An 18,874-nucleotide genomic window follows, 5' to 3' on the forward strand; every position below is an offset into this window, starting at 1 on the left:
CAGCATGTCGAGCTTACGCGAACGGCCATCTACATAAAATCGCATGCGATATTCTACATCGCCTCAACGAAATACCCCGCACCACGATAATTTGGACAGCGGGACATGAAGGCGTCAGCGGAAACCATCGTGCACACACGATAGCCCGAGGTCACTGCAACAGGGCACTGCAAGAGACGCCAGAAGACCCAAGTCCAGACACACTACAAACTTACTACGACATACTGCAGCACTACCGCCTTTCGAGAAGAACGATGCCGCCACCCCACCCATCCCTCACCAGAGCTGAAGCCACGACCTGGAGGCAACTCCAGACCAACACCTATCCTCACCTCACGCTCCTTCACGCCCTTTATCGGAGACCCACCCTTTATCAGCCCCTTTGTCCTTTCTGTACAGAGCAAGCTACCCTCTACCACACCACATGGGCATGCCAAAATATTCCCAATAACTCCCCAAATCGAAACGCAACGCACGAGCAGTGGGAGATGGTGCTGACCAGCTCGGCACTGGAGGATCAGCGAAAGCTTATCGCCAGAGCCGAAAGTGCTGCCACCACCGCTGAGGCCCTGGACTGAAGGCTCCACCCACGACGGAGATCGACGCTTCTCCGTGCCTATCAAAATAAAGTTTTGTCTCTCTCTCTCTCTTGCCAAACTCCAGGGCTTTCCTCGAAACTAGTTCCAAAGTACGAAGGGCCTTACTGCGTCTTGGAGCGAACGTCCCCGGTGAATTGTCATCGGGACACTTTCTCCATCTGACGACATGCGCCGGCATGGACGTGACCTCGTATACGTGGCGCGTCTCAAGCCCTATCATGACCCTCTGCCTACAACCTCTTAGGCAGCCAGGACTGCTCTTTTTCTGTGGGGGCGATTGTGAAGAAGGCACGCCTCCGTCAAGCGGCGTCGCCAACGTTAGGCCCGCTCTGCTCGCGCTGTTCGTCGCTGGTGTCTTTGGAGACGGTGCTCCATGCTGCCTCGCTGTTATTGGAACTCGTAGCGTCCTTGAAGCCGATAAACCTCTTCTCACAAGCATAAATGAGGAAGTACGTTCTTAAGCTGCGGTTATATATCACCATTTTCACCGAACTGAGCCTGAACCTGTGCGTTCTTCTTTCTGGAGTTTTACGTGCCAAAACCACTTCTCATTTTGAGGCACGCCGTAGTGGAGGGCACCGGAATAATTTTGACCACCAGGAGTTCTTTAACCTGCACTACAACACAAGCACACGGGCGTTTTTGCATTTCGACTCCATCGAAATGGTCCACGTTAAAGAACCCCAGGTGGTCAAAATTAATTCGGAGCCCTCCACTATGGCGTGGCTTATAATCAGAACTGGTTTTGGCACGTAAAACCCCAGAAAGAAGAAAAGTTACAGCATATCAAGGTCGCTTGCGCCCTAACTTAGCGGCAATCTGCGCTGGGGTCGAAGGCTGGCTTCAGAATATAGCTGACGGCTTCGTATGCGTTGTGTTCTCACACCTAGCTCGCCTTGAAATGAGAGGCAGCATGAAGATGAATTCACTCGCCGCTGCTGCCGCTCTTCATCATGCCAGCGTTCTAAAAGCGAATCTCCACTGTCGTCGAGTGAGATGTGTTCGTGTTTTCCTGTGCGTGCGTGACAACGTCCTTGGTAATTTAGCTACCAAGCGTGTGTTTACAGCAATTAATGATGCTGGCAAACCACTACTATCATTGCCTCGTATGGTAGTTTAATAATTCGCTGTCGCAATCGATGATTTGCCTATCGGGTGAAACTCACCTTTTTAACACGAAAGTGTTTTATGCCGGGGTCCACCAAGACTTCACTGACGTATTTCCATCACGGATATGACGTTCTTACAATGTACACGAACATAATACAAAGAAAGAAACCAGAAGAAAAAGTTCCACAAACATGCAAAATTTGGAAATCGAACCCACGACCTCTCGGTCCGCGACGATAGATCGCCGAGCGTTTAACCCATTGCGCCACAAACGCATTCGCAGAGAGCTACACAGACGCGCCTTATATATCTAACACTCCTCCGTGTACCCGCGCTCTTGCTCGGGGCGGTGCCGCCGCCTACGAGCAGAAAAGAGAAGTACTGCATTATGACACTAACGCGCACCGACAGTGAACGCTTCGGTGGTCTCAGCACTACGACGCCTCAATGCCAGCATTCGAAGGGACGCTCATTCGAAGGTGGCGTTCACCGTACTCAGCACAGCGGAGCGTGGCCTCCGCAATTAGCTCTGAAAATGTTTCTGAAGTTGATCGCGGAGGCTGCAATTACGACGCGCTGTACGCGCTGATTTGACTCGGTGACGATTCAGTTACGTGCTTTGTCTTGCGCGTTGTATTAGTGTGTCAGTTACGTGCTTCGTCTTTCGCGTTGTGCTAGCGTGTGCAGCGTAGTGCAGCTTCCATATGCACGACGGTTGCTCATGGTCATCGACGTTGGTAGTCGTGATGGAGGAGACGTGCCACCAGGCGTCAGCGTGGGTGCATCAACGCCTAAGGGCGCTTTAGCCACAAAACACCAATAGACATTATATATCAATGTGCAATAAACATTACACTACTTCTGTGAAGACACGTTTCACTTTCGTGTTCTATACCGATTCCTATATAAGAGGGATCAACCACATTTTTTTCTATCGATGCTCTTTATTTCAACGGGTTGCAACAAGGATTTCAGTTACCTGTATTTTAATCACACATTTTATAACGTTTACGGTACCTGACTGACCTGTTTGAAACGCTGCCCGTATATAACGCTTTCGAGCACTTCTTAAAAGAATTTTAAAAGGCGGTAATTCATCCACATATATTTATCTTGGCCAGAACATGGGCCATTATATTCTGCTTTGTTAGCATGGACCAGTGTTCAACGAAACCAAAGAACCTCTCTGAAAATTGTGGTCAGCTTAAAATATTCTTTTGTTGCGCACTTTTGGCGGTTTTAGTTCAACCATTCCTACAAAAGCACTGCTTTGTACTAAGAATTTTACTTACATATCTTCTGCACGATTCTGAACCGATTCGCTCTTCCACCATAATTGTTTTGGAGTCGATTTTGGGGCGAGCTTGGCAACTGAAAGTGCAAATCTGGGTGTTATAAAAAATTCCTTCGGATAGCATGAAAGACTTAAAATTGGTCTTTGTTTGTAGAACGAATCAATTTTAGTACAGGCACGTTACATTTCATCCGCAAAATTATTATGTAGACTTCCACTCCATGGCGGCTCAGAGGCTCTGGCTAAAAAAAATGGTCTTCGTTGGTAGAACAAAGCAATTTTATTACAGGGACGTTACATTTCGCCCGCGAAATGATCACGTACACGTACACTCCACGGTTGCTCAGGGGCTCTGGCTAAGGACTTTTGAGCTCAAGGTCGCGGATTCAATCCCAGCCGTGATGGCCAAATTTTTTTATGGAAATTTATTGCGAAAACGCTCTGCTACCGCGCATTGAGTGGACAATAAAGAAACACAGATGCCCAAGATTATTCCTGAGTCCGCCACTTCGCCATGCTCTACTATCGGGTAGAAGTTATCGCGCTATCCTAAAATAAATAAATAATTTACCCATGTTGAATCATACAACTTACACACAGATATTTTCTATGAAGTACGAAATTTCGAACATACACTGTTTCCCGCAATATTGGGCTTCAAGATATTCGATCCCACAATGTCGCGGTAGAAACTTCAAATTCAGCAACCGTGAAACAGTGCAATCGGCGTTTTGATTGTATGTTCAGAAATGAGCCCGCATTATTCGAACTGGGCGACTTAAATATGTTTCAGCGTGGTAATAGCTTATCGAGCACCAACATAAGTTGTGCACACGGCAGCATACGTTATGCACTACAATCAACGTAAACAGTTGGCATGCTGTTAATGCCAACGCACTGATTCATCAGAAACATGATTGTATTTTATTTACAATGTATTGAATGCTCGTTCTACAGATAAAATTTTTCCTTATTATTCCGCCTGCCGATTTCACACACTGCCAGCAAATTTTCATCCCGTTAACCTCGTCATTCTCTGCCATATACATGTGCATTTTGCACACGTACCACGGCCCGAGCTTTATTAATCTAATATACCGCGTCTTATTCGTTATACGCAATACATCAACAACCTAACACCCCTTCCTCCTCCTCATCTTAACCAGAACATCAGCTACATCTGCTCACTGCCTAAACCATACCGCCACTTTTGTTCTCCTAATCTTTCGCCAAGATCTTTGAATAACTTAATTCCTGTCGAAAAACACTTCCTCTAAAGTTTTATACAAGTAGCCAAGGTGCACGAGAGACGCTGGCCTAACTAGAAGCACATCATTCGGTCGTGATTGGATTGCCAAGACTGCCCAATCAGGCTAATCTTTACCCAGAAATGCACCTCTGCCGCAAGTATCCCAGCATGTTGGCTGAATGAGCATGAAACGGCAACTATAACAATGCAGTTTAACGAAAGATTAGCTTTCGCCTAATTTAGGGGCCAAAGTTTTGTGTGATAGACCTTGTACGCCCGGTGGCATTCCTCGCGCAAAACGTTCCGGTAAGAACTGCCAAGCGATATCGATTCGATGTGCCTTTCCTCCTAACGGTATCTTTATTATAGCATGCTAACCCATCCCATGTACACGGAAGCCATGTACTCGGTGCATTGAGCTACTCTTGCACAAGTTTGATGAGCATGTAAAATGCGCGTGTTCGCTCAAACCAGTTTGTGCATGTCTTTTATTTGAAATTTGTTGCTGTGAGCCAGGAGAAATAGTTTGGCAAGTTTTCATTTATGATAGTTAACGTGTTAAAATAAAGATTCAGAAAAATGTCTTGGGGAAGCATTTCAAAACCCGCTACCTTGCCTTATTTGATAGTAGGTTTAGCTACAGTTCCACCATGAGACGAGCCCGAAATATTTCTTATGATGTTAAAGCATTGTTATATATGTTATTGTTAAAACCGCTGTTATGAATACAGGTCAACCTGCAAATGGAAGAATGCATTTGGGAAATTGTTCACGTTTAAAAGTTTTAGCACTGTGCACAAACGGAGCAGAAAATTTCATGTTGCACAGGCGAAGTGTACATGCCGCTAATGGCAGTCGACCCTTGCGAAGTACTCAGCGTGCACAGATAAATCCATGCGGCATCCGCCGCACTTCCCTTCTACCTGCGCTAACGCTGTGATGCGTCCACTGCGGGCGCTGTATGGAACGCTCCCACGCCGTAAAAATAGCCCCGATATTTTTAAGGCTTAAAAACACCGGCACCAAGCTTCCTGATACGGCGTGGTGCGAGTTGGAACCGCCATGCTGCAGGCAGCAGAGCACTAGTCGCACGTATCTTCCTTTTGCGCCAGTTGCGGGAGAGGAGTTGAAGTCTAGAATCCGTCAACGAATCCCGAGCTGTTTTGCTGCCGGGTCCGGCTCTCCGGACGGTGACCCCGCTGGACGGAGCGCCGGGCTGAATATCACCCGGATGATGTCACGAATGCTATTCGCAGTACGACAGATACAACACAAAAGAAATGTACTATCGACTATAAAAGTTTACGGACCAAGGGATCTGACTAAATCCTGAATATCTATGCAGCCTCAAAACGCAGCCTGGTATTCCCATTTCCAGCCTCCACTGGTATATGTGAACAACATTGTGATGTACGGTTTTACTGGCTTCTTTTAAAGGCTGCTCAGATATTTAGCGTTTTCTGAGATCCCGTGGTCCGTAAACGTTTTTGGCCGATAGTAAATGCAACAAGTGCTACTCCCACAACTTAATCATACAATATATGGCTTGTCTTATTTTATCGTTAACGGAACGTTAAGAAATACCGCGTGAAGTAGGAAATTCGCGAAATCCTTCTTCTTGAGCTAGACTACTCTCACAGGAAGACATTATTTACGCAGAAAGACAGACAGACTGGCGGAGACAGACGTGACTCACCTTGGGTCTTGTCTTTCAGTTCAGTTTGACCAGTTTTTCTCGTTTATCTGTTGCTCTTTTTTGCTGAGGTAGTCAATCGCGATTACACGGCGAACTCAGGCCTCAAAGCCAGTCATTTTTGGACAAGTTTTGTCATTTTCCTTTGTGTTTTGTGAACTGACCGCCCTAGGCCTAGTGTGACGCGTCAGACGCTGCCGGACACTTCCGACGCTACCAGCGGCAGCGGCTGAAAAGCTTCAGCGCGGCCGCACAGTGCCTGGTGTTCCTGCTACGCCCGGTGCATTTCACTCCGGCTCTCATCAGGACCTCTACTATGACCACGACACCGAAACGCACGAGCCTTACTTGGACATTCAGTGATTTTTCAACTTCATCTGACGGTAACTAGACCATGGATGTGACCCAGTCTACGCAGTCACAGTGTTTCCAGGTCCGACGAGGTGGCGTAGCCAAAAGCTAGAGAATTTGTAGCCCAAATGTAGCCAAACAGAAAAAAAGTGCAAAATATTTCGTAGCCAAAAATAGCCATTTTTATTTGCAATTCTACTTATGTATACATTTTCACATTCGACTACGGCAATCCTTATTTGCAGAAACCGCCGTAACAAAATGTCCGTGCCGCCGTGACGGTCGGCCCTTTACATCAACAACAACGACATCACGCTTGCACAGAACGCTTTTTGGCATGGAGGAAGGAAAATATAGGAGGGAGCATACCGCAACGCGATTGTAGCCGACTGTGGTGGCCCAACACGTGATGAAAACGTCACAACACGGAGGAAACGTCAGAGCGCGCGGTAGGTTTTTGTACTCTCGGCTGTTACTTTTTTTTCGATACCCATTCGAAACTATTAAAAACTCTTGAAATAAACAAAAACAATAATAAGGGAAAAAACAAAACAAGAAAAAATCTTGTCGCTTCCTGCATGTGTGCAGCTGCCGGCCGAGCGCGCACCGAATAAAAACTACCAGTAACCAAACATCTCGGCAAATCTCGGATTCTCCGTGATCTGGACGCAAGAGGTCACGTTTTGGGCCACCACTGCTGGCTACACGAAGCGTTTGCTTGCCAAGGCTGGCTGCGTGACGTAATGCTCCGTCCTATATTTTTCTTCTTCCTCCATGCTTTTTGGTTAGCCCCGGAAGTTCTTAAGTTCCAGCGAATCGGTGCAGAGGGACAAATCAGTGCTTTTATTTTATGACAGATAGTACTAAGTTATTATTTCTTTAGTTATTTACAGTAATAATAACTACGAACTCTGCTTTTTATCTGTCGTCAACACAAAATAGTGTTCAGCATCATCGATATCTCGGGTTATCTCTGCCTACGGCGTAGAAGTTCAGCTGTCCAACGATCTGCGACAGCGACGTGCTCACGGTATCTTTTTTGATGAGCTAAAACAAGTCATTCGTGCTATAATATCTCGCATTATTTGTCGCATCGTCCATCTTGTTTTCTCGTTTTTTTGTTTTCTTTTTTTCAATTAGCTTGGCCCTGGCCCGGATAAGCTGGGACACACACTATCTTAATTGCGTCAATTTACATCAACCTGGCCGCCATCTTAGGTCTCTAGCACGCCAAGAACATGCGTTAAGAAAAGGGACAGGCAACAGATGTCACTCGCTGTCTGAATCGGTGTAAGTGGAGCTTTAAAAGATTACTACGTAAACCGGCACACTAGTGTAAGAAGCGCGCAGTCGTTTTTGTCGACGAGCACGTCCAGAAATAACTCGCTCGAAATGGTAAAAGCCGCAACGGCGCACAAACGGCAATGGTAAACAGCAAATTGATAACAGTGGTAATGCTGTGAAAACCGGTGACTACCAAACAGCAAGCCATGTTGATGGCTAATAAAGTTTTAGAATAGGGGCTCCTAAAATTTGGGGCCCCAAAGAGCTTTGCGGGTGTTAGCGTTGGGGCATGCAGGAATGAAGAGTTTTGGAATAGGCGTTTTGCGTTTGCCAATAGCGTGTTGCGTTTTCAGCGTCACTACGGCGTCAAAGAAAAGCTGTTATCAATATTAAAATAAAATATACCATTTTATGATAAGAAAAGTAATTTAGACTTTCGTGTTTTCGCCTTTTATTTAATTTAGAACTTATTCTATTAGCAGCATGCAACTTGTGGCGCCTAGTTTTGAGTAAGCAACTTTACTGCACCTTCACCCAGCCAAGTCAATCCGTGATAGGCCTACGAGCCATTAAATCGACAATTGAATTCGGAATCAGCGGCGTATAATGAATCAATCTTCATTACACATGTTCGTTGAGAGAAAGCGGTAACCGCAATCACTTCTTCTTGCTTACGAACTTCACGCATTACCACGAATCGAGCCCAGTTTTGTGCTAGGTTAGAGCCTTTGCTGCGTTGGGCGCCGCCATGTTTGTTGACGAAAGCTTTTGTGGCAGCTTTTGGGGCTCCAACTAAATCTATTAAATAGCGTGCCCGACGCATAACCCAAACACAGTTTCCGTCTTGCGCATGCGCAGTGGCTTCGACGCTATTTCTTTGAGGCCCCAATACGTTTGAGGCCCCTATTCTAAAACTCTTATAATGCTGCACTGTTTGGTTGCGTATTGCATGGCTAGAAAAATGTTGACTTCGCGGGAAACAGCCAGAAAATGCCTCGTGTGTGTAGTGTTGAGGGCTGTATCAACGGCGCAAGGCGCGTGTTCAGGGGCAGCGGCAGTGTTGACCCGACTGTGTCCTATCATGTGGTGCCGCGCGATGAGCCCCGGCATTCGCAATGGCTCTGTGCTCTGCCGATGATAAAACTGCAAAAGAGCCCGAGAAGCCGATGGTGTGCTCTTTGCATTTGTCGCTCTCGGATTATGTATATAATCCTGCTTTCGGAAAGTATCTTGGCGTGGCCCAGAGGCCAGTCCTTTCTCGAGCAGCTGTCCCATCAATGTCGCCTTCATCAAATCCCCTACTGATGCCCCTGCAGCAGCAACTGGCGGCTCCGTGAGTGCTGAATATCATTAATAAAAACAGGGAAAAAACCATACCAAGTACGCTTGTTCTATCGGGAACATTGTCGCCTGGCGTCGACGAAAACGAGGCTGTGCTTTCCGTTGGCGCGACCAGCTGCTCACCGCCATCGTACGCGGAAACACCTCCCGCACGAGCACGGAGGATCATTTCGCACTCCGTTTCACTGAAGTCGCTCAAATGCAGTCATGCTTCCCTGGCGATCTCTTCGTTGCAAGGTTCAGCGTCAGCAACGGTATCCATCGCGGCCACAGAACACCTTAGCAAACGTCGCAGCGACCGAAAACGCAGCGGCCATGCAGCCTATGATGGAGCGAGCGCCTCGGCCGTTTACGCAAGCGGTGACGTATCACGGCGCCCTCTGATTCGCTGACAGCAATGAAATCTGTGACGACACTGCTTCAGCGCCAAATCTGGGGTGACAGAAATTGAGGAAGAGATGTCTGGTTTTTGTTTACGTATTTCTGCTCTAATAACTCATATTTTTGCACCCAAAAAAAACTGCATGCATTCCTGAAGGTCCCTCTTTTTATTCCAGCTGTTTCTCTTTAGTGTCCCTCTAACGGCAACATGCGTGTTCTTGTCGTAGACACATCACCTCCTCAGGCACACGCAGTAGGCAGCTCTCGTGTCGGGTAAAGACCCGGCCTAAGGATTGACTACGTGAAAGCGCATCTTCGCTGTGAACAACCGAATATAACCGATGCCCTCATGCTCGCTAAAACACAGCTACTGCTGTTGACATTTGATACGAAACGCATACCACAGCGCTTGATGTTTGAATATGAAGTAATCCCTGTCCATGAATATCCACCTCGCCCAGTGGCATTCTACAATTGTCACCGTTTGCGCCATGTTGCCAAATGCAGTTCTTTTCCGCTGGTCTGCCAGGATTGCGGCAAAGCTCCACATGAGTTGGACCCGAACTGTAAACAATTTTGCCATTCCGTGGCATGTGGTGCCCCCACAGCTCGTCAGCTAAGGGAGTGCAGTGGAACTGTCGCAGTTTTAATCAAACGTGCTTCGTGATCCGCAATAATGTTCAAGGATATCGCCCAATATTCCTTCTTCTCCAGGAGACGCGTGACACGTACACGCTTCCTGGTTAGCGCGCTTTCGAAACTCCTACCATCAAACACAAGCGGCAGATCTCCAAAGGCCAGGCAGCGCTTCTTGTCCGAAATGACTGCCCAGCTACCCAACTGGACCTTTCTGGTCTTGGTTCTAAAGCTAAAGCTCTCCAAATATTAGCGGTTAAAATTTGTCTTCCTGGGCAAAAACCTTTTGCGGCCATGTCCGCGTATTTTCGCTCGGGCAATATCTCAGTTGTACCCTACACGTGGCTGGAAACGCTTAAACAAGCAGCTCAAGACCTGCCTCTCCTGATGGGGGACGAATTTAATGACACCACCCCACCGGGATTGTCTCAAAGCCTAACCAACGTGGCAAATGTCTGTATGAAACTACTGAACTTTCCTCCGTAAAAATTTGTAACACCCCCTACACCCCTACGCGAATCGGACTACATAAAGTGCAGAAAGTCACGACCCCAGATCTTAGCGTCGTCAGCCCCAAATTTGTACGGCACTGGACCACCTCCAGCCAGTCATTGGGCAGCAATAATCTCCCGAAATTTTTGACAATTATTCGTAAATGCCTCCGGGTTAAAACTACGAAAGCAATAACTAACTGAGCACCTTTCGGACTCGTGTTACCAGATCATTCACGGCGGGTGAGGGTCTCCTGTACATTTTTGAGCAGGCCCGTCCACTGGCACAAGAAACAGTGCCAAGAGATGACCTTACGCAACCGATGGCCAATCATTTACTCAATATTTGTAAGAGAATAGACTATTTAGTACAGAGATACTGCTCGTGCGGCAAATGACATGCTGACCTTATGAAAATCAAGCGCCAGTTTAAACTTATCGGGGAATATCAGCGCCGTGTTCAAAGCGAAGCCTGGCAATCCACCTGCGAGTGCATTGGACGCGTCCCGGGACTCCAGAGCCTTTGGCGCATTTTACCAAGTTACCAAGGAAACGGTAACTCACCGCTGACCGAGCTCCTCATGAAAACAGATCCCGCAACGATAAAACAGGAAATTATTACGAGTGCCTTTCCTCACGGTTCGCTCCCTCTGCCCACACCTCCATACGCCTGCGCCATAACGGAAACCAATCCTGATCTTTGCGCCCATTTAGCATGGGAGAAATGCTAGCAGAAATAAGCAAGGCCGCCCTCGATCGGCGCCAGGCCACGACCTAATAACGTGGCAAGAACTCCGCCATCTTCGCCAAGATGCTCAGGACGCCCTCCTAACACTGATTAATGACCTCTGGGCTTCAGGAAGCGTAACGGCCGAACTTATGCTCTCTCTAATGGAGACGAAACTCTACAAAACTCTCTCACTTCGACTCTGTAAACTCATCGAACCAATGATTCGCACATGTATGCGCCATTACCTCGAGATAGTCTGGCCAGGCTACCACCCTGCCCGGGTGGGTTTTGCCGTGACCTGGGAACCGATGATTGCCTTTGGCTGCTACGGCACGTTATTTATCGCACATCACGTAAAACACTGCCTGACTACTTGCTGGCCGTTGACATGCAGAAATCGTTTGATAATGTTCGCCGTGACATCATTCTTGAAGAGCTAGCTAACCGCAACCCCAGCCAGCGTGCACAGAAATGGATCAGAGAATTTCTTGCAGCCATACCTATTTGTTTAAGTGGCACATGACCTGGCTGGAGCCCAAGCCCTTTTTTTCTAGGATAGAGGTGTTCCACAGGGATTCATCTTAGGACCAACGCTTTTTAATCTGACCATGTGCAGGGTAGTCGAAAACCTTGAACGGGACACAACGGCTAGATTTGCCATCTACGTTGATGATATTACTATATGGACAGAAGCAGCAGACAATGCTCACAACTTGGAGGTTAACAAAGAATCTCGAGAACAAGTTAAGGACCGCACAAAGAGCGATTGAACGAAAAATGTTAGGCCTAACGTTAAGAGACGTGAAAAGAGCGGTGTGGATCAGAGAGCAAACGGGTATTGCCGATACTCTAATTCACATTAGGAGAACGAAAATGGTGCTGGGCAGGCCATGTAATGCGTAGGATGGATAACCGGTGGACCATTAGGGTTACAGAATGGATACCAAGAGAAGGGAAGCGCAGTCGAGGTCGGCAGAAAACTGTGTGGGATGATGAAGTTAAGAAATATGCAGGCGCAAGTTGGAATACGCTAGCGCAAGACAGGGGTAATTGGAGGTTGCAGGGAGAGGTCTTCGTCCTGCAGTGGACATAAAATATAGGCTGATGATGATGATGATGTCTTTTACCGTAATTATTCAAGAGCTTTAATAAGCAGTACAGTAGGACGCACAATGGGGACATTCTCAATTATTCTCAAAAACCTTTCGCATTACTAATAGCTGCGAGAGGTTCGATTCTGCAGTAGTATTGCTGACCAAATGACAGAAGTTTAGATAGGAAGCAAACAGGGTAATATAGATGAAAAATTTTACTGACATTCCGATAAGTACCTGTTATGATTCAGAATTTCCGTTATCGCACCAAACTTTTGTCATATCGCACTGACATGGTCATCCTATTGCCTTGATTATGAAAAATGCACAGCAAGTACCCTAAAAGAGCTAACTAGCTCTATCTCTAAGAAGCGAAAACCATGGTCACTTTTTACATAAGATTATCTACATGTAGAATGAAAAATCACTGCTTTTCTTGTTTTCGTATTTATGTTTAATTGGTTATTATCTGTCCACGTGCATAATTCCAACAAAACGTCATTAGCTTTATGGAAAATATGAGCATCTGATGAAGATGAAGCAAATATGCCAGCGTCGTCTGCATAAATATTTGATTTCACTTCGGAGGAAATATGAACTATTTCATCATCAGCCTATATTTATGTCCACTTCAGTACGAAGGATCTCGAATTGTGATCTGTGATCTCGAATTCCACCTGTCTTTCGCTAGCTGATTCCAACTTGCGCCTGCAATTTACATAAAAATAATAAATGAATGGGCCTGTTTCTCGTGTTTGCCCGACCATTGAACGCATGCGTGAATTGTGCGAGAAGCAGGTGGGTAATTTCACTTCTCGAAATCTGCCTTTTCCTAAGTGCTCAGTAAAACAGAGAACAACACGCATTGCTCTTTTTGTCCCTAGCCGAGCTGCCATACACGAAATGAGATAGGTACTCCGGACTAAGCTAGCCCTCCGTTCGGCTTTTCTGGCGCCTCAGCCAAAACGTTCAGATCGTGACTACAGTATAACGGGTGCTGTGTTCGAGTTTTACAGCGAAGCTGTTAAGGGCTCAATTTTCGATGGTTGAGTCCGGCAATAGAAAAAAACATTCACAGCATATCCACGGGGTGCGTGATGATGAGTGTGCGAAGCTCAGGAGGTTCATGACTCTTCCATGAAAATTCGCCCATTACATCATCATGAAAGACGTGAGAACCAGTGTGTGAGGTTATATAAGAACTTTTATTCATTTTCTTAGATGAGGTCTGGCTTCCGTTGTCCCTTCCAAATGACGGCTTTATGGTCCGTAAAATGCAAGGAGAGCGGTTCTTGTATGGGTTGCAGTTGGACGTTCGTAAATGCAATGTCTATGCACGTCCATCGGGTGCTCGTGGGTTTCAAGTAGTCAAAGGATGTGCACGTGAGAGCATATCTGCAAGCCATGTGTTGTATAAGCCAATTATTGTTCCTGTCTGCGATATCCACGTTAAAATCACCAACCAGTATGAACGGTACATTCTTGTACTTTGTATAGTAATCTTTCCATGCCGTGTCAATGTATACCTTGATATTTCCGACCGACAGGTTGGGAGCTAGATACATGGTGAGTAGGTTGATTCCGCTGTCAAAGAGCTTTACACCGGCATGTTCCCCGTTATGGCTCTAAGTGTATCCGTTTCTCGGCGCCTCCCTGCAGCTTCGGCTTCGCGGGCTTTCACCTCCGGGTTCTGTCTGCGAGCGCGCGCTGCAGCCGCTTTCCGTGCCCCCCGCTCCGCCGCCTTGTCTTCCATATGGCGCATCGACTCCGAGCGAAAGAGGAAGCGCGCCAAGAGCGAGCGCATTTTATAGCTCTCACCCCTAGCGGTCTCCCATCGCACTGCATCGAAACATCTCGAACGATCGCCTCCATCCAATGATCTAGTGATCGCTCATCACACTGTGCGCTCCCATACATCTGAATGGAGCGACCGCCGCAGCGCCATCTCGTATTTTAATGCGTCAACTATGCTGCGCTAGCGCCATCTAGTGATATCCCGTCACACTAGCCTTTACCATGTATCTCTATGGAGCGAGCGCCACCAACGCCATCTAGTGATCATTTCACGAACTAGACAAGGTGGCTACGATGGAGGAGAGACTGACCCACGGCGTAAGGAGCTTCGCCCTTAAAACTCTCATGATAAGTGGTTCTTGAGGGAAAGGGAAAGGTTGGCGCTATCTTCTGCAGCCCTTGAGGGAGCACGGCTCAGCGCCAATTAAAACTCTCATTGGCAGTATCCTGTATGTGCGAGTGAAAGCGCGCGAAGGTGAGGGCCGCGTGCTTTCACGGGGAGCGAACGCACTTCGGAGAGCAAACGCGACTTCCCAGTGGAAGGAGAGCAGTGGGCGAGGAGGCAACGAGGCACCCTAGAATGTGCGTGTGCGTACCCGCTCTCCCACTGCGGCGCATGCGCGCAGCCCTGCCGGCCATCACGTAGCCAGCGTTTTGACAGCGGTTGTGTGCGGTCCCACAAACAACGCGCAAAACGGTTGTCGACGGCGGCGGCGTTTTACCCGCGTTCGCACCGAACGCGTTGGTGACGTGTTTATGAAGAACATGCCAACCTTTGCCGTACACCCTATGGCGATAGAGCGTAGCGACCATAAATAAGACCATGGTCTCTGTTCCTGTTTTCACTGAATAAATGAAAACCACGTGATCATATACATTTCTCATTCTTGAATAGTTCGAATTACCAATTGCACCATCATCTTAATAGTCATAAATGGAAATACATAATTCCCACCATAATACAGCTTCGCTGGTCTTCCATCTCCACCCCAGTGGAAGGGCTGACAGTTTTTCTTGCTTAACCTTTAATTTCTTTCATGTATTATGTTTCTGTATTAGAATTTGGGCGTGGTGGCGTGGAGCATAGGTAGAACACCCGGCTTCTAATGTGAAGGTCGTAAGTTCGAATCCTCCTCCAGTCCACTACATTTTCAGGCATGAAGTGGCGCCTGACACCGGCAAAAAAATTTTTACGAGAGCTATAGTGGGGCTATACTAATCCAGGTGCAACCAAATTAGAAAGGCCCACTAAGTTTCAACAAAGTCACTCCCTCAGCAGAAGAGGAACGCTCCCTGGTGCAGTATTCGGCCACTACCTCCCTCATGACTCCTAAAATGGACTATGTCGCTTATGTAAAGAAAGAAAGATCGAGGGTCCGAGAACGCTACCCTGTGGTACTCCTGAGATTATTTGCTTTCTCTCGAATACTATCTTATTCACCGATACACATTGACGTCTATCTGGAATAACTCTTGAGTAGCATCAGGTGAATCCAACGGATGCCATAGTGTCTTCATTTATCAAATATAATTTGATGATATATGTAATCAAATGCTTGCGTAAAATAAACAAAAATTTCAAGAACAATCTTTTTTCTTCCACTTTCTCCAATACATACTCTTTCGGGTAGGGCAAAGCAAGTTCAGTTCATCAATATTTAGAGAATACCTTCCTGGCATTTCATTTTCACGTACTTGGTACAGAACGGATATATTCGATTGTAGATTGCTTTCTCGAAGCCTGTGGAAAACACAGGCAATGTGGACACTGGGCTATGATTCGAAACGTCGTTATGGCTCCCTTCTTATATAAAGACACTACACGATCTACTTGCATTTTGGATGGAAAAACACCCATAAATTAAAACATAGGTTAAATTTATACGCCAGCATCGGAGCAATTTTATAAATTACGTATTTTTGTCGCCGTATTTGCAGCCCATCAGTATCGCAGCTATGGCTGTTTTTGAGCCCCAAGAAAACGGCACAAGTTTCAGGTAGTACTGTTGCTTCTAAACAGAAGGTGTTGACATTACCAGATCTGGAGTTGTGTAGGATCTGCGTGGATCAGCGTCAAAATATCGGCAAACAAGATAGTCGTTAAAGAAGTTGATCCTAATATCGCCACTGACTGTTCCCCCACCATCTAAGATTTCCGTCACCGGTTCCTCTCTGTCTCTCGCTCCGTCCCATAAGTGAATACAACTTTTTCTAAATACATCTGTTTGTTTACAACAGGAAGAAAGTAGTTGAAAGTAATACAGTTCGTTGGACATTTTAGGTTGCTTATTGAAAGCATTTAGAAACTGATTAAATGCAATTAGGTCTAATTCTGAACGCGTAAGCATAAACTTGTGCAACCCGTCACGCGTCATTAAATAAATAAATAATGAGTTTGTGCACGCGTAGCAAGTACGGTGCTGAATCCGCTATTATAAATTGTCAGCTGGGTGTCATGTCTTGCATACATAAAGTATTGTAGAACCGTGACGTTGCCGTAGTGTTTTCGGCCCCCAAAAATTCGTCCGTCTTTGGCGCCCTTGTATAGCAGCCGTAGCCGATAAAAAACAGGTTGGCAGGACAACGCGCTTGCGCTTTGAGACATGTACTTGCGGAGTGGTATACGAGATTCTTTTGTAATCTGGCAAGAGGTACATCGATCATGCCGCAAGGTGTGTAATATACATTTTCAGCGCGCACGCCTTGAGCACAGCAAACAATGAACGCACGCATATGGCAGAGCACGCGAACTATTGCAGTCGTGCTATTTTTTCGGTAAGCGCAAGTTCTTGGAAAATAACTGCAATCTACTGGCAGTGTTATTACTGTAAGGGTTTTATGAAATATGGCGGCAGGGCGGCATCATCATTGAGCTTTCTGTTACTTCGTAGGCGAACGAAATTAAATTCCTTGAGAAGTATATCAAATTGCCAAAAATTAGTGTTTATGCCTCATTTTCATTCCGGCATCTACGCGTATGTCGGTCATACACATATATATATATAAATATATATATATATATATATATATATATATATATATGATAACTACCTAAAGCCGGTAGACAATGACGCCAAGGAAAGCATCGGGGAAATTAAGTGTGGTTGAAATTGGAATGTAGAAAATATTGACGAAAAGGTAAATGAAAGTGGACGCAAAGATAACTTGTAGCCGGCAGGAGCCGAACCCGCAACCTCCGCATTACGCGTGTGCGTTGCAATACCAATTATGTTAGGGCAACTGCCTTTAATTCGTCCACTAACTTGGGTATTTATGTTTACTAGATCTAGCCCTAGGTGTGTTAGCCAGCGCCACTCAGAACCAGGGTGGGCGTGTTACATGATTCCATCGGCCTACAATGGATGTTCCACATCCGCCCACCATGGTTCTGAGTGGTGCTAGCTAACACACCTAGGGCTAGATCTACTAAAGATAAATACCCAAGTTAGTGGACGAACTGGTCGCCGTTGCCGTCGCACAATTGGTAGTGCAACGCACGCATAATGTGTAGGTAGCGGGTTCGGCTCCCGCCGGCGACAAGTTATCTTTTCGTCCACTTTCATTCCCCTTTGCTTCATTATTTTGCACATTCTAATTTCAGCCACACTTAATTTCCCCTATGCTGTCCTAGGCGTCATTGTCTGTGGGCTTTATGTGGTTATGATTAACGAAATCCAGCCCCTCGGTTCCCCTTCTTCTTCCGTATACACAGGGTGTCCTAGCTAAAATATAGGAATGGCGTTACGCGAAGCAAACCTAGTGCGTATTGTTTCCAGTACAGTGGAGTAGCCGCCAGTATTTTTTTCCTTACCGAGATTTAATTAATAGCAATTAATTATGTAACTCGAGAAGCACTGTCCTAATTATCAAAGTGACAATGAGAACGTTGTAGAGCAACATGAAAAACTCCCGATACAGCTTTCCCGCTGCTCAATACGTGCTACATAAAGGTGTTTTTCTGAGTATGAAAGAATCCCGCAAATACACGCAAAGTCCCTCGAGCGGCCAGTCGTGCGGCAATTCTTTGTGTATTCGCGGGCTTCTTTCACACTCAGAAAAACACATCTATGTAGCACGTATTGAGCGACGGAAAGCTGTATCGGGAGGTTTTCATGTTGCTCTACAACTTTCTCATTGACACTTTGATAATTGGGACAGTACTTCTCGAGTTAGATAAATAATTACAGTTCAATAACTAAATCTCAGTAACAAAAAAAAATACTGGCGGCTACTCCACTCTACTGGAAACAATGCACACTCGGTTTACTTCGCGTGAGGCGGTACCTCTATTTTTAAAACGAGCTGCGTGATACCTGGGACACCTTGTATATATTGTATGGCAACGTGTCATGGAATAAATAGTTCACTGCAGCGCTAGCCCTGTGTGCACTCCTTTTCGTGGGTGTTGTGTGTTTTGGGGCACTTATTTAACTCAAACTTGCATGAAATACCTTCTTCTTTCTGGTGTTTTACGTGCCAAAACCAGTTCTGATGTATGAAATACCAAACGCGAATGCTGGGTAACCTCAGCGTTCTTAACCGTTATGAAAATGAACAAAGTTACTGGTTAAGACGATATGCATATCTAATGTGCCATCAGAGAGGCACCAGAAATGTATCGGCTAATATTGTTTAGCATCACAAATACATCAGAGACTCAAATTAAAATTCATCTTAACATTTTTATTGAGAGGCGTAGACCGCATTTCTTGTGATTGCTAATGTCAAAGCGCGTCACACAATAATGTGTAGAATGCCAAGTCGTGGAAAAAATTTTCGAGGAGGATGGTAATGAGACATATTATTAGTCGACCATATAGAGCACAT

At 46.1% G+C, this 18,874-nt stretch overlaps 1 long non-coding RNA gene across 1 annotated transcript in view; it reads right to left on the reverse strand.

Moving 5' to 3' along the window:
* Nucleotides 1–842: 842 nt before the first annotated feature.
* The window catches only part of LOC125940075 (uncharacterized), a 30,554-nt gene continuing 12,522 nt past the window's right edge, over nt 843–18,874 (reverse strand). The window contains exons 2-3 of the long non-coding RNA XR_007463319.1: nt 3,002–3,080; nt 843–1,006 (exon numbers count right to left, since the gene is read on the reverse strand). This is a non-coding gene — a long non-coding RNA (uncharacterized LOC125940075). The remainder of the gene's footprint in view (nt 1,007–3,001; nt 3,081–18,874) is intronic.

Source organism: Dermacentor silvarum, chromosome 9, assembly GCF_013339745.2.
Source record: "Dermacentor silvarum isolate Dsil-2018 chromosome 9, BIME_Dsil_1.4, whole genome shotgun sequence".
NCBI lineage: Eukaryota > Metazoa > Arthropoda > Arachnida > Ixodida > Ixodidae > Dermacentor > Dermacentor silvarum.